This window comes from Nicrophorus vespilloides, unplaced genomic scaffold (genome assembly GCF_001412225.1).
Source record: "Nicrophorus vespilloides isolate i.1.1-1 unplaced genomic scaffold, Nicve_v1.0, whole genome shotgun sequence".
Classification (NCBI taxonomy): domain Eukaryota; kingdom Metazoa; phylum Arthropoda; class Insecta; order Coleoptera; family Silphidae; genus Nicrophorus; species Nicrophorus vespilloides.
The window spans coordinates 229737-247173 of record NW_017098211.1 but is presented as its reverse complement, the minus strand read 5'-3'; the positions used below and the strand labels follow the sequence as shown (position 1 = coordinate 247173).

The 17437-nt window shown below is 27.2% G+C and overlaps 1 protein-coding gene across 1 annotated transcript in view; it reads left to right on the top strand.

Annotated features, from left to right (window-relative positions):
• The first annotated feature begins 5336 nt into the window (after positions 1 to 5336).
• Positions 5337 to 17437, top strand: part of LOC108561925 — a 74651-nt gene continuing 62550 nt past the window's right edge. The window contains exon 1 of the mRNA XM_017920074.1: positions 5337 to 5963. The gene's annotated coding sequence lies outside the window, so the exon portion shown is untranslated. The remainder of the gene's footprint in view (positions 5964 to 17437) is intronic.

The following is a 17437-nucleotide window of genomic DNA, read 5'->3' as shown; positions in this document are numbered from 1 at the left end:
TCTTTGTTTTACGAGATTACGAGAAGAATTGGTTTACAGATTTTTTTCGAAATATATTAATGTACCTTATATCATTAGTATTATCTATATCAGGGGTGCTCAACCCAAATATTGAAAGTTGAAAACTTTAAGTGGACCGCAAAAAAAAATCTTCAATTTGGCCGCGGGTTGGCCATGCCTGCTCTATATGCTAAGTCAGAGGTCGGCAACCCGCGGCTCATAAGTTTCATGCGGTTCTCTTTATTAATAAACTATTCATTGGCTTCCTAATTTAGTATACAATAGATATAATAAAATTTATTCTTCACTCCAAAAAAGTTGTCAACTCCTGCTCTAACTTTACGCTCTGGGAGTTTTAGAAAAATAATTTCCATATTGCAAATTATCTCAGATCATCGACATACTCGCTTAGAAATAGGAGTGAAATATATAGTGAGTACTCACTAACAGAACATAATTTTAACCCAGAGTCTTACTATAAAATGTATAGACAACTTCTTTAGTGATATAACAATGTATAATGTTCGTTAGTATGCATATTTTTCACGTTCGTTAATGTACGTTTGTTAGTGCAATTTTTGCAGTATTTTGTACGTTAACCGAGCGCTGACTGTAATATTATATTATATCTTATTAAGTCTGAATATTATGTAGCACATTTATTACGTTTCAGAGAAATATTATTAATATGTAGTAAAATGCATAGGGTTTTCCCTACTACATATTAGATGTATGTTAAGTTAAATACCCTGAAATAGTAATTAACGTAACTTATAGAATACAAAGGCGAATTTAATCTAGACTTTGTACAAATACAATATTGGGTAAGCGTAGAGTACGGAAAGTAGTATTTAACACAAATGTGATGTAGTTCACAGAGTTTACATTACTTATTATCGGTGACCGATTGCGTCGTTATGTGAAAACAACGCAAATATAGAATCAGTAGATAAAAGCTGGAAATGTAAGGCCTTGGCCAGTCGCTCGATGTGCCAATGGACGACGTTCGAATTAATTGCAATTGCGAATCGATCGTCGAGCGTTTTTCGCTGAAGCCAACTCACAAAAAAAATATTGAGAAACCCAACCATTTCGAGTTTCCATTCTCAAGAAAATTAAGGTTAGGTTAGTCCGATGTTTTCTTTTTCGTACGTAAATTATGATTGTGTCTCCTACCAAGAAGAGATTTCGGATGAAAAGTAAAAGCGCAAGGGAATGAAAGAATGAAGAGAAAAAAAAGAAATTCGGTAAAAGTGGCTTTTGTGGCACACCGCTTGTTGCAATGAGGTTCTTCATTACTTCCAGCGAAATAATGTGAAATTGAGAATAAATTATTTTCCGGATGATTAATGTCTCACGTCGATTTTTTCCAAATACTGGATATTTCTTTTTAATTTAATTTTATTATATGTTAATATAACTGTGGAGTTCATTTCACAAATGTCTTTTTAAATACAGCAATTACTCGCATAGTACGGTTTCGATCAGACCAGTTTGAACATTTCAGAACAAACTAAATTTTAATAGAGTAAAATAAAAATAAAGGTTTTAAACCTTAATAAAAAAAAACCTTTATAAAAAAGTCTCTTTTTGTGCGGTTTGTGCGGTTCATTTCTATTTTATTTAGTTCCTCGATTAGTCCTATGCAGAGTTTTGCTGTTTTCCTAGAATTATATTTCAATTCATTTGTGTAAATCTATATTTTATCGTTTTGCTATGCTTATTATTCTTTAAGATTGTATGTATTTCCATTGTTATTTTATATAATGTAATGTACGAAATACTGTGATTAAAGTTATTATTTCAATAATCTGTCTTGTTAACTGATTATCCATTTTACATTATTTCTTGTGAGCTAAAGGATTTCAGTTTTCAACAATTCTGTTAATGTATAATTGAAATATGTTCTATAACTGAATTTGCACTCTATTTATTTTTAGTTATGTATTTAAACTCTGTAATCAACCAATAAACTAAATTGTGTAAATCCCATGTGCACACACAAATTTAATATTATGAAATACCGGCATATTTTTGAGAAATTGTTATTCAGATAAAATTAAAGCGTTAATTTATATATAAGTATTTGGATATAAATTCAATAAATTAAAATAAATTATGAAATTCATTATACGTGTTGTATCAATCTTACTAATTAGACAATAAAGCAAAAAGTAAAGTAAACTTAGAAGATATAAACTAAGATAAGCTTTAAAAAAATTGTTAATTAGATTATTTCTTTATCAATTTAAGAATATTTTTTTTATAGAAAATTAGATACAGGTCTTCGCTATGATTCTTAAAAAATAATATCTTGTTACGCATTACTAGTTCAATTTTTTTCTAAATGTAACAAATTTGATTTAAATGTTATAAATGTTCAAAGAAGTTTCATATATAGAAGGTAATAAAATGTGTAATTATAGACTTCGAACATCAAGAGGTTATTAAGCAAAAATTTAGTAAAACTAGATTTTAAAACTCAAACAAATCATGTAAGAAATACTAGAAAATAAAAAAATATATATCTATTTGTTTTTTTTAATTAATAAAAAAAATGTCCAAAACAGGTTTGTCTTAAAACAAATATCATATTGTGGTAATTTTTATGAATCACAACTCTGAACTAACGGATTCCGGATGAAATGAAAGAAAATTCACATTCCAGCGATCAGTGATATCCACGCATTTATTGTATGAACGTTCAATTATAAATAAATTCTGTATTTTTTGTCTTTTTGATAACAAATAAATACAAACAATTGATTCTTTACACAGGAAGCTTAGCGCTTGTGCAAAATTATATACTTGGCTACTGTGGTAGCGCAGTCATAGAATCTTCGTTTCAAGGAACCGTCATTTTTTTTAGCTTTGAGGTTAGTTCTGTAGAGACACCACCAGTGTCGGAACTTCAAATCTTTGTCATCCTTAAAAATATTATTTGGGTCCTTAAATTACTCGGACTACGCAGACAAATTTGATGGCATCAGGCAATCTTTATTGAAAATACAGAAAATCATGAAGCCCTAAATTACACTCACAAATAATGATGACGGGGCGTGGAGTGTCGGTTCTCGGAGGACTATATTAGGAAAGTCATGGGCTCTAGACATCCGTTAGTTGTACTTTTTGAGGGGCCTAAACAAGTTTTTATTTGGGTCAAATATAGATATAATTACCGAAATACCATACATTTTAGGTAAAAACACAAAATAAACATAACATTTCTGAAGTGGGTACAGCTGACTATACAATACTTAATGCCGATGTTACCTATTAAAATATTATTGAAGACTTGTCATTTGCGAGGGCAGTCCCAGAAGTATCCGATCTCACGTATAAATAGCGGTTTTTGTTTGAAAAAACTACTATGGTCAAAAATAGCAATCATTCTTAGCTAAAGTTTGAAGACGCTACGTTGTTTAGTATTTGTTTGACAGCCATAAATAGTGAACGCTCTCAGTTAATTTGTAAACATGGAAAAAATTGGTCATCATTATGTGATACAATACTTTATGTTGAGATATATTTTTTAATGTCGAGTAATTTTATTCACAATCTATTCATCAATGTGAACATTTTAAGATCGCGGTTGACATTAGGTTGGTAATCTTTCCCGGTAGATAGTTACTATTATGCTGATTTTTAATTTGTAGGTTGGCTGTCGTCTTGTAGGTAAACTTCAGTAGTATATTGATGCTCTGCGATTCCACTATTTCCTTTCACTGTGAATCTGCTGATATCCTTAACACTGTCATTGTCCTTCGACTTGGCTGAAAGTCCATATGCTGAACCTCATTCACTTAACTGTCCATCTGTGATGAACAATGGCCCTATTGCTGCAAGCACCGAGAGGGCTCACAAAGGCCCTGGCTTGACCAGGATTTTAACCTGCGCCCACTAGCTCGTGAGTAGGGCGACTTAACCATTCGGCTATTAGTCGCATGTTGAGATATAAAGATATTTTTGACATTTTTGTGTTTTCTTTGTTAGGTCAAGTAATTCTGGGACTATCTTCATATGTAAAAAAAAGTGAAGCACAAACTTTTAAGATGTCCAATTTTTGCAGAATCTTGTAGGATATCTTGGGATAAGTGTGTCAAAATTAGGAAAAAATGTAGCATAATTCGTGTACCATGTCACTTGGAATTTGGATTATTATTTGAATTGAATTAATTTGCCACCATCAAAAAATTATAGTTTTCTCTCATTGAACGATTAAATATGTGACGTGATGAATGCGAAACTGAAAAGATGAATGTCTCAAATGAATCGTATGAAAATGGGGTATAGCTGACATTAAATCAAAGCAACAGACCATAAAATAGAGATTGTAGTAGACCATTGAGCTGACAAATTGAACCAATCTTATTGAAAATTGTCAGAAAGTACTAAATCTGTATATAGAAAAAAAATGTTATGCCTAGCGAGGTCATTATATTAATAATTGATTATTGTTTTGTTAATCTCTCTTTGAAATAATGTATTGTAACTTAATATTATTGTTAAATATTAAAGAGATCTTTGAATAAATTTTGCTTTGCTAATTTAGAATATATATTGTTTATTACGTTTATTGTTTTTTTCTTGTTAATTTACTTAAATATGATTAAAACTTAATAGGTTATTGCTAATTACATCAAAGAAAATTTTCAATTAATATGTTTACGGTTTTTACTTCAATTATTTACCGGTAAAAGAAAATATTTGTAAGTTTGGATACTCTGGTTAGAAATAAATTCAGAAATAAAATAATATTATTTTCTAATATTGGAATTAATATGTTTAATTATTTATGCAACTAATTTCTATAGTATTATCCTAAAAAAAATTGAATGTGAATATTGTTAAAATGAACATTAATTTATACCCTCGTAATTCGAACTGTTTCCTACAACGAATTGTATCCAAATTTGAAGGTCACTGTAACACAAATTATTAATAATAATTTTCATATATGTATGTAAAATGTAGTATTTCACGCGAAGGTATGAATGTCGATGCACTTTTTGTTGTTAAAAACGTGTAATTTGTGGCAGTGGAATGCGTCTGTTTGTCATCATCTTCATCATCATCACAATCATCTGCGGTGATGGCGATGCGTGATGAGAGAGCGGGATCTTGTGTGTCTATATATCTATGTATGTATGTGTGTGTATTTATGTATGTCGTATTAATACATATATAAACACACACGCACACGTACGCACACATACCACACAGTCCCAAGTACGTACATATGATTAAGTTCGAATTCCAGTTTGGATCACCTCCACTCAAGCAAGCAAACACACAGCAGCAAACCGACAGCAGACGAAACCATTCCCCATATTTATTACACTCAGTCAGTGAGGAAACACGGCCGAGTTTACACTGCCGAACGCGCGGTTTAATTGAAGCTCCCGATCAAAAACAAAGTTTACAATTAAACGCACGGACATTTAAATTTTAAAAATTTATTTTTTGAATATTTTGTTCGCATTAATGTTAACGAAAAAAGACAATTCGACGAAACCGGAAAGAAACAAATGAAGAGAAAAAAGAAGAGTGTCAATGATATAGTGCGGTAAAGTTTTTTTTTTGCTAAGGAACAACAAGTGCAGACCTAGTGAATTATCGAAATTACTGTGTCAGCTAGAAAAAGTGTGCATTATTGTAATTGCAGTTGAATTTGAAATTAAAAAATAGGAGCGCAGCAATTTTTTAGTCATTATTATTACTGCAACTTCTATATATTTTTTTTTCAATTTAATATCGTGCGAGCCATGCAAAAATTTCATTGGCCTTTCGCAGCAGTTGCATTCCTTCGCGAAGGTGGGCCGCGTCCTCCTAGTCCTCTTCTTCGTGTCTAAGTGTCAATCCGGAAGGTGTTGGTGTATCCTCTTTGACAAGGAATTACCAATACAAAGCTTGTGTTAAGGACCTACCGAAGCTGGGATATACTTATAAATTTGCATCTCGATGTGAGTAATTCGAAATGAATAGGATAAGGCGTTATCACCGCTCGATGCACGTAATAACAAATAACAGCACGAATTACTTTCTATTTATAGACCTGCAATCACCCGTTTGTAGTCTCTTTATGGCTGTTGACTTTTTTTGCGTAATATTATTGGTATTATTTATATTAAAAATAACAAACTGCGAAGTTGAGCAAAGTTGATCGATTGAAATAAGTTTTATTTCAATTTTTAATACTTTTTTCATTTACAAATCTAGTTTAGAAAAGATCGTGACACTATTCTTCAAAAAATATATAATATTAAACTTTTTTATATTTCTGTACATAATAGATTATAAAAGGAAACTAATCTATGTTATAACAATAATTGAAAAAGATCAAAATTTGAAAATTAAAATATCAATTTTAGATGAAACATGCATAGTTATATATATACCTCGCATAGTGCATCTTCAATCAGTCCGGATTCACTTTGGTACATTTAGAAAATTTCAAATTAAAAGAAATAAGCTGAATAAAAATAATTATTTTTTTCTTCACAAAGTTTTTGTGCGATTAAAATTTATCATTTTTTGTATATATTTCCTCGATTAGTCCGGTTACAAACATTCCGGAACCGATTATGCGGACTATGCGAGGTATTTCTGTATCTATTAAAGGAGAAATTGTTCATATATGTTTTTTTAATTAAATAAACTATATTAGGCTTTATTAGTTAATTTAATTGCTGGTTATGTCAATAATTAAAAATCATCAACATTTGTAACTAAACGAAAATATTAAATAGTATTTTATGTCAACTAAAAGTGGTGGAACGAACAATAAAAAATAAATTATAAATCTAGTTGTTTTTCTAATAAAAATTAATGAATTTTCTTTAAATGAAGTTTCTTTACTATTCTTTACTTTCATAGATTTTGAGCCTGTTTGCAATTATGAATGGTTAATTTTTCAATCTAAATAGTCATTAGACTTAACATAACGTTAAATTATAAGTTTCTCCAGACTCAACTGTAGATCGATATTTATGAATATTTCTCCTTAGTTGTTAATATGATTTATGGGATCCGAAAATTCACCGCCATGACAATTCACCACCACGACAGTTTACCGCCTCAACAACTTATCGCATAAGTAATTTATAGAATAATAATAATTATTATTATTATTATTGTTAATAAGTATGAAAACTAAATATTCTTTTTATTATATATTATTATATAAACTGCTGCACTCAATTGCTAAAAGTATTTCAACAGTTTCTCGCTTTGAAACAAGATGACAGCCGTCATTTCGTTAGCCATTAAAATTATTAAACATTAAGTTTACTTGCTTGAATTACTTTACAATATCACAAAGTCTATTTCAAACTTAACTAACCATTGCTTATTACTATTGCTATTACTATCATTAAATCTTATATTTAAAATTTACAAAATAGTGATATAATATTTTCAATTAATTTCTTATAATTAGGGTATTTCAACTCAAATATTTATTATGAGCTATTTAATTTATTTACAATATTTATTGATTTTGACCAAAGAGTTTTTGCCTTGGAGTACAGCAATACTTCGCATAGTGCGGGTAATAAGTCCCGCACTGTTTGAAACCGGATCAAGAACTTTAAACCGCATGAAATAAACAGCACAAAAGGAGAATAATTTTGTGAACAAATTTTTTAGAATATATTTTGCTGAATTTCTTTTAAAATTTTTAAACCGATAAATCGATCTGTATATTCATATATAAAAAGTTTATATGTGGAAAAACTCTAATTATTTAAATCTGTATACAACATAACTATTGATTTGGTTTATCGTTATTAAATGCTATGAGAATAATGAACATTGTGACTATGATTCATACGCTAAGTTTCTACTAAATTCTATCGAATTATTTAATAACTGTAAATGCGAGTTTGCAAAAGACATGACTTACTAAAAGAATGGAAAGTTTGAAAAGGAGACATTGTAGAAAATTGATACTTTTCTTTTTGACATATGCATATTCTTAATATTTTAGTAAAATCTCTTTATATAAATAATAATGTATTGTCTTTTAAAATCACCTATTGGAATTTATTTTATTACTGCTTTCCAACATTAATATAACGTTTATATAAGATTCGAGATATATATACATATATATGTATATATATACACGCTTGAGTGGTGAAAGAGTTGCTTTCAAAGTTCCATCAGCGAATCACTTTAGGCATTCAGCCATAACATCCAGACTACTCAATATAAGTATCTCTCATTTTGAGGCCGGATCTCGCCATAGGAAACCATTCCCCAATTATATATATATATTAAGTGTTACTGGTTCCTTTGAATCATTATATTATTTCGATTTAGTTTCAACGGAATAACTTTCAAAAATAATTATTGCTTTTCATTTAAATCTAAGTATTTTGTTTCTAAATCCTTCTTTTACATTATATTAGTTAATTTGAGCTTCAAATAAACTATTTAAGTTACAAACAGTTAGAAACAAAATATACAAATTAGTTTCTTGTTAGTTTTTTTTATTATAAGTCCTATCTATTATCCTTGATATATATTTTTACAAGTCTTTTTTGCCACTATTAGGAAAAGATTTCATAGTAAATAACTATAGATCAGAGTTTCCCAAATTTTTCGTTCAACGGAATACTTCCTAAATCCTGAAACTTTCGTGGAACACGTTATTTTTATTGTAGGATAAGTAATAACACATTATCAACAAAATTTTAAACAAAATGAGAAAACATTTATTTAGTAATTACGCGGAACACATAGTTTGGGAAACCCTGCTATAGATTCACCTATCCAACTATAGATTCAACTATACAAAAAGTACTTCAATTATTTTTTTTTAATTTCTAGACAGAAATTACTACATATTATTTTATACATAGTAAAATATATAATATAAAACACAACATTTTACATAGTAAAAACCGCAATGTCCGGGTAATAGTCCGCCAATGTAACAAACTATAGAAAATCGGACTAATAGAATAACGCTTAAAAATAAAACGCACAAAAAGAGACTTGACAAGATAGACAAGAAAACTCAATAATTTTAGATACTATAGTGATGCCGGCCGGACTGATCGAAGTCAGACTATTTGGGGTATTGGTGATCTTGTGTTGTTGTTTAATCTTGAATTCAAATATTATGAAAAATCAAAAATTAAATAGAATTTTATTATAAATATATAATGTAATTTTATTATGGATTAAAATTATATTAATTTTCAAATAAACTTTTAACTTTTATTTCTAACGTATACATATTATAATTCCTTTTCTGGCAAGTCGTTGGTGTTGATTAAACCCGTGTTTAGGCTATGCAATGCAGCAGCTTTCTTTTGGACTTTTTTGGATGTATTTTCTCTCTAATCTTAATCGGTTTTAAACTTTTTAATTTTATTCAGCATTCCAATCGATATTTTTTTTCAAACTACTTCAGATTTAAAGGTCAAAGAGTTAATAATATAAGGAAATACTTAAATTAGTTTTTTTTATAAAACCTTATATACTAAGTTTAAAATAATATTAAATCCGTTTTACATATAATTTATTAATATGGCGCATTTTTTTTAATTCTATTAATCTTAAACACATTTGTACACGTTATATGTACTATTAATATTATTTATGCATATATGAAAAAAATAGGAATAATGAAATATTTTGGAATAAAAATAAATGCATAAAATTGTTATATTTTATGTGCATCAGTTTACAGTTCTGTTATTTTCGATTTGATAATAATGGAAATAACGAAGTTTACGAGTCACATATTTAGCATGTTTATACAATTGAGTCGAGCGAAGGCGGCGAATGCGAATGGAAAGGAAAATTAGCAGCACTGTAATACAGTCAATTTGGAAGATAATTTTAAATCGCCGTAATTCTAAATAAAGTACTTGCCTCAAGTTTATCGACCTCAGGATTAACGATTAGAGTGCAAGCTGTCATCTTAACGTCATTAAATAAAAATTATTAATGCTTAAAATTGAAAGTTATATAATGATAGTTTTGTGTAGGTCATATACTTTGAAAAAATTAATAGAAACTAGTATTTTTGACAAATATATTATATATTAAATTACAAAATGATTTAATATGTAAGTAATTTCAAATAAAGTATATAGGATAGAAAGCCGCTTTACGTTTTAATTTATTTATGTATGACAATTTCAATAAATATTATTAAAGTATATCAAAATAATAAGCTTTGTTAGTTTTTAAAACTCTATTTTTGGATAAATTTATATATTTCGAAAAGCGAGTTTAAATTTTTTGTAAAACGTTATTAGATACAGAAATTTATATTTTATAAATATTATATTTAATTTAATATTTTGCTTTTCTCCTTGCAACTCCTGAGTAAAACCTGAAACAATGAAGAATGAAATATCTTCATTTACATTTTTTTATTGACCTTTTTTGAGATGTGAGTGATTGAAGATATTTTGTATATCAATTAGAGTAACATCTACTTTCAATTTCAATTTAGAACAGCGGTTTCCAAACTGGGAGGCGCGGACTATTGCCAGGGGAAGCGCCAAAATTTTTAATAAATTAATTTTTATACCATAATATCTTGAAATAAATAAAACGTGTCTATATTATTTAATCTGTTAAAACAATATAAGGTAAGGGAGGCGCGGAAAAAAAAATCGGGAAGCGTAGTAGCATAAAGGTTGGAAACCGCTGATTTAGAAAACAAAATTTATTAGGTATTTAGTCGAATATTGAGACTATATTATTTATAAGTTGAAATTTAAAATAGATTACTAAACTCAACTTTAACAAAAGCTAATAAGTAATGAGAATTTTATCATCATCTAGGCATGTTGTATAATGCAACTATTTCGGTCAAGGATTCAAATTGGGTTTATGCATGTGGTTTTTTTTTTCTTACAATTACGGAATGTATACAGGACTCGTTGCTTTCAGTCTTCTAAATTACGCAATGAAAAAAGGCAAAAGGCGGTGTACAAAGGCAACTATGCAGTTTTCTTTTAAGGTCAAGAGTAAAGAGATCTTTCTTAACTGTGAATGTCACGTAAGCAAAACAATTCAAAACTATCTGACTATTGTAATTTGAATTAAAATTATTCGTGGTTTTTCTAAAACAAAATTTTTGAGATATATAGAAATCGAAGTAAAAGATATTTATTTAAATGTAAAATTTGTTCTTCCTGATTTTTGAAATTATTGTCATATTTAGGATTAAATAAGTAGATTAAGTACCTTGATTAACGTTACCTATAATAAGGAAGTCAACATTTTTCCGAAAACTTTCATAGTTCTTGGACAGAAGTTGTAGTAGATTCTAGTACAACTTCTAGTGACTAGAAGAAGAAAATATCGTTCAAGAAATTAGAAATTAAGTTATGGCTCAATCAATATGTTTGGAAAATGTCTAATAACAAATTCAGCAGGTTTCCGAGAACATTAAAAGGTCTTGGCCAAAAGTTGTACAAGTTTCTAGTACAACTTCTAGTAACTAGAAGAAGAAAATAACATCCAAGATATTAGAAATTAAGTTATGACTCAATGAATATGTTTCATAAATGTCTAAGAAACATGGGTTTTGAAAGGAAGATTTATAAAATCTTGAAGACAAAGAAAATAACTACGAAATGGAAGTTCTTGTCGAAAAAAATTCAAATATATAAAAGAGTGCTGAAATGACATTAAAACGTTTTATTTTTTAGTAAAAATAATCCTGAATTAGGAAGTAGTGTTATTGTTTAGCGATCAATGTTAAATGCAACAACTCCGCATAAACAATCGTCAATTTTTTTTTCCCTTTATTTTCCGGCCATCTATCTCACATGAGACAAAATTCTTACAGTACGAAATAACAAGGAGAATAAAATTAATTCTTTAAAATATGTTATATATTACATTTTATAAAAGATTTAGATTTTATTTTAATATGTAAATTGCGATGTAATTCCTATAACAAACGGATTTGTTTTATTTTGTATCTGTAAAGCTAACAAATATTCATGACTTTCGCATTATATAACGGTATCTGAATGCTACAGAAGAATTATAATCTCTGCAAATTATATGTAGATTGAATGCAGTTCAGAGGAATTTTCTTAAGCCTTACATAATCAAAGATAATGCATAATTTAATATTTATAAGCAACAATTGGATGTTTCATTTAATGCACTTCATATAAAATGGAGACTTAATTAAAATGTAATTAATTAAAAACAATATAAAAATGTCTTTACAAACGATATTTTAATTAATTAATTCTAAATAACGTGTTTCTAGTAGATTTATATAATAAGCAATACCTCGTCTAGAGAGAGTAATCGGTTCCGCCAATATTCCGGACTGTTTGAAACCGCACTTTCAGAATCTAAATACAGATAAAAATAGACTTGAATGTATGAAAAAAATATAATTCATGAATAAAAAAATATTTTTTGTAGTCATAATTTTTTATTTGGACAGTTAAACCGTATATAATGGATTAACAAAAAAGAGAAAACCAGTTTAATTATTAGAACAAATTAAAAATATAATAACACTTTTAGGAAATCCTAACAAATTCAAATACATTTATTTATCTACTATTTATTATGAAAAAAGAAAAAAATAATTATTTTTTTACCGAAGGAAATTCAGAACGAAAGAAAGATAGTATTTATTATTGAACCCGTTAGTTCATATAGTTAAATAATTGATATATAAGTAATAATTATTTCAATTCATATGATGCAAATCTTAATTTCTTAATGAGATTTTGATGTAAATGAATAAATAAAAAAAATAAGTTTTTAAAATAATAAAAATTTCCTACAAACATATTATTTTCACATCAAAATAAATTCAATGTAATTTAACTTTTTGAGGGGAAATTTCTAAATCCAATAAATTTCTACAACTGAATCAGACAAATTCCTTTGAAATTCTAGAAATTGTTAGTAATGCCACACTAGGCATGTGTAATAGGTGGTACAATGCTTGTTTCACCACCCCTCAAAGAGTTAAAGACAGCGATTCAGGAAAAACATCCAGAAATGGCTGATTACACGAGCGTCGTCTTCCACCAAACCTATCAAGATTCATCCTTTGACATAAGAAACAAATTAAAGGGTAATTCCTCTTTCCTGGACATTTCCTAGAAAATTATAATAATGCCCCATGTTCAAAAGGTGGGCCAATGCGTGTCTCGCAGCCCCTCAAAATTCCATTGGAAAATTGCAATCAGCTCTAAAAAAATATGCTATCTGGATAAAAGTGACGAATCAATATAGATATTAACAAACAAGAGGATTGCACATCAACTAATCTTTATCAATGGCACTACATAAACAATATGGCAATACATCAAAATATCTTGGTATGACCCTTGACATTAAGCTTCGGAGGAAGGAGCATATTAAGAAGAAACGTGATGAACTCTACATCAGGTTCAAAAAAATTGGTTGCTTGGTCGTAGTTCTGAACTATCAACCCACGAGCAAGTATAAGCAAGTTATACGTCCAGTATGATGCACTTATGGCATTTAGCAAAGGGGCTGCGCCAGCAATTTCAATATCCAAGTCATCCAAAGATATTGAATGGGTTACAGATATCATCACTAGATTTGCTAAATCCCATCAAAAGAGGATATAAATCACATCAACATCCAGACTTCTTAACGTGCACAAGAGGATTGAACTAGTTTTAATTGTGTTAGTTTTTAAGGGTTTATAAATAAAGTTTTTATTAATTTTTATTAACGTCATTATCAAAGTTATATAATTATTAAGGAAATATGGAATAAATAGAAATAATTTTATTTATAAAAAATCAAATAGGTATTTTGTTTACCATTTTGAATAGCATGATTTATCATAATCCTTTTTAAAGTTTGTAGAGTATTCAAATATGAATAATATTCAATAAAGAAACCTAATTAGTATTATAACAGAAAGAAAAACATGCACAACTTTTACTTAGCGGCTAAACATAAATGAATAAATAAAAATAAACGATTTAAATAAGGAAATAATATGCATATTGAACCTGCATCATAGTCATAATTACTTAATCATTAGTCATGTGAGTCGTGGCTGTAAATAGTCAGCTAATGAAATGGTGAAATATTTGCTGACAAAGAATCCTTTTGACGTATTAATAAGTATACTTTTGCATTTCGTAATCCGCATTTGTAGCATTGAAGTAATGAGAAAAACAAGATATCGATGAATTCAATTTATGCATGAATGTATTTACGCTGGTTAAACCTTCTACAGTTGCTCTAGAGTCTCTTTGTGGCTTAGATAATTGCTTTAAGTGTGTCGCTTCAATTAAACAGATTTATTCAAACTAACTGTTAAAAACAATTTAAACGTAATCAACATTAGCGCTTCTTGTCGTATGTTTAAATATAAATTACATTTACTGAATAAATTTAAAACTAAATTAATTTTTTCGATACAATGTATATATTTTTTTGTATTGTTACAAAATCAAATTTGAAAAAAATGTGTTAGATATAAAGATTGTTCATTATTTATTTGTTTCTATATTTTAGTCTAATTTGTATTCAAAATAATAATATAATATCAAGATAATCAAAAAAAATACATTTGTTCTTGTAAGTTTTATAATATTTAATATAAACCATACATACAACTATGTCAGTATTACTTTCTTATTATTGATATTAAAATAATTTCAATTCATGATAGAAATTTAAGAGCTTAAATAAAATAAATAAAATTATCATAGCTTAATGCAATTTCTTTTTAATTTTTTAATAAAAAAAAATCTGAGTCTCTTGTGCTTTTATATTAGAAGATAATAACACAATAGTATATACAAATTTCCATTAATTAATAGGAATATTTATGAGTATCCGGTTTTCTATGGAAGAGACAATTTATTCTTAAACTATGCCCGTGGCATGTATTTTGTTTGCGTGACACGAATTAATTATTGTAACGGATTATTCTGATATATTCATATATAGATTGAATAAAGCGATTAGAGATTAGATTCACTTACAGTAAATTATTATATTTTAATTATTATATAGTTTAATTTATTTTTGTGTTGAGTATTTTTAGTTAAATAACTTGTAAAATGTAAAAAAAAAAGTATTCCATTACTTTTTTGAATTAAATTTAGTGAAGTTAGAGTTAAGTCATTTCTTTCATTGTGCCTGATTGTTACTTATCATTCTAAAAAAGATAAACATTGGTGTTTGAGGATGCAGAATAAGAAAATATATTTGTTTTATTTATATATTAATTCAAATAAATTTAAACTCTAAAGTATTTGATTTATATTAATGCATTGTAACTTGTGGATCAAACAAAATTGGAAGAAATTTTAGGCTTATACGGATTGTTTTATAAATATGGTAGAACTTTCAGTTCTCGAACATAATTCGATCATGAAAACTGTTCGAAATCCGAAGATACTTTCCCCAATATCATATCATTATTTATTGAAACCATTAAACAAAAACAATGAAAATTACTTATTTAATTTTACATTTACAAAAGGCGATTTTACTATAGTTATATGTAACATTTCGAAAAACTAAATAAGGATAATTACATTTTTAATTATGTTTATTTAAAATAAACGAAACGATTATTATATTTTGAGGTCTTCTTTCTATATCTCTTTGATGCATTTAAATTATTCTTATTTTGTCTGTTATACACGTCACAGCTGCTACATAATTAACTTAATAGCTTACTATATATAATTAAAATGATGAGTGATCGTCATGGGGGTTCATATTAATTAACAAATTTGTTTTAGATGATGTTCATATAAACATAATATCAAATGATGTTTTCTCATACAATTCACATTCCATCTTTGTATCAAGAAAATAATATTTATCTGGTTTCGTTTTGACCAAATTATAAGTGTTAGTTTTTATTTTTATTGGAAATGATCTTTTTTAATAATTTATTAAAGTATTAATCTTAATAGCCATTTTTTTAACTACTTATGCAATTATGGTCATTGTAATATATGTAATATTTTATAATAATATTTATAGTAATATTTTTATAAATTAAAATATTATTTATAATTTACTGAATATAAATAATGTTGGAATGCTTTGACAATTTCCATTAATTTTAGTTCTTTGATTAATCTGAAATAATTTATTTTCATATAATTTAAAAAAAATATGTTTTACCCTCAATGTTCATTGTAGTTTATTGAAGGTGAATTGTAAAAATGAAATATTTGCTTTTTATAAACTTCAAATTCTTTTAGTGGATTGATTTTAAATATTTTTTATTATTTTTATTGATAAATTTACTAAATTAATACTGCGTGATAATTTTAATATAAAGGATTGCAGATGCAATTTGCTTAGTGTTAATAAAATTAAATATTTCATTCTTATAAATATGACAAGCATTTCCTTTTGTATACATTTCTTAAGTTTATTTTTTGTAAATTATACTCTGAACTTTAGTCAATTCAGTAATAAATCTACTCTTACCAATATGAATAAAACGTACAACTTTAAGACATAGGATTCGATTTCAATTTTTATTACTGCTATAATGTGAGTAATAAATTTATAGAAGTAGGATAATTTGCAAAGTGATTTATATTAAGTATAAGTCTACCCCATTAAATTAATTAATAGTATTACTTAAACGAGAGCAGACGTTTGAAACCCCATGGCTAACAATTATTGACCATTAAGTATAGACTATTATTAATAGCAATGGCAATAATTCTTGAAGAAGTATTTATTTATTATGGCTTCTAAATTAAATTGATTATTCTTTTTATTTTGTTCAATGACATGAACCGGAAGTTGTCATTATTATATGTTACCTACAATATGTATTATTAAGTAAATTGACTTCATCAAATATGTTTTACCTGTTTTTTTTAATTGACAATTTATGATTTTAATAAATCTGTAATAAGTATGTAATTTCTAGTTCAGTTTCTATTACAATAAATAATATTACAGACTGAATTTAACATTAGTCATACATTGTTATTAATATATATTAATTTATTTATTAATAAAAAAAATCCGCTTTATTTATGATTTCAAGTACATTTGCAACAACAATTATTGCAACAATATTACATATATAATTAGAAAAAAAACAAGAAAGACATGAATTCAACTTACACTTCAATGACTACTAACCTAACAACCACCAGTTGAATTAAGTAACACATCAAGTAACACAATGAATAAAAATCAACTGTTATATAAATAACTGATAAATATTTTTGAATTCTTAATTTAACAATTTATGAATTAAATAATGTTCTATAACTTATATATGCTTTAAACGTGGTAGTTCAAATATATATAAAGTATGTGATATCTACTTTAGTTTTTCTTACAAGTTGAACATTTTTATTTCAGGTTTTTAAAAATGTATTATTGTGTGGTACAAACTATAGAAAGACTCCCTAACACTCGGGAGACAAAGTTGTAACATAATTTCGTT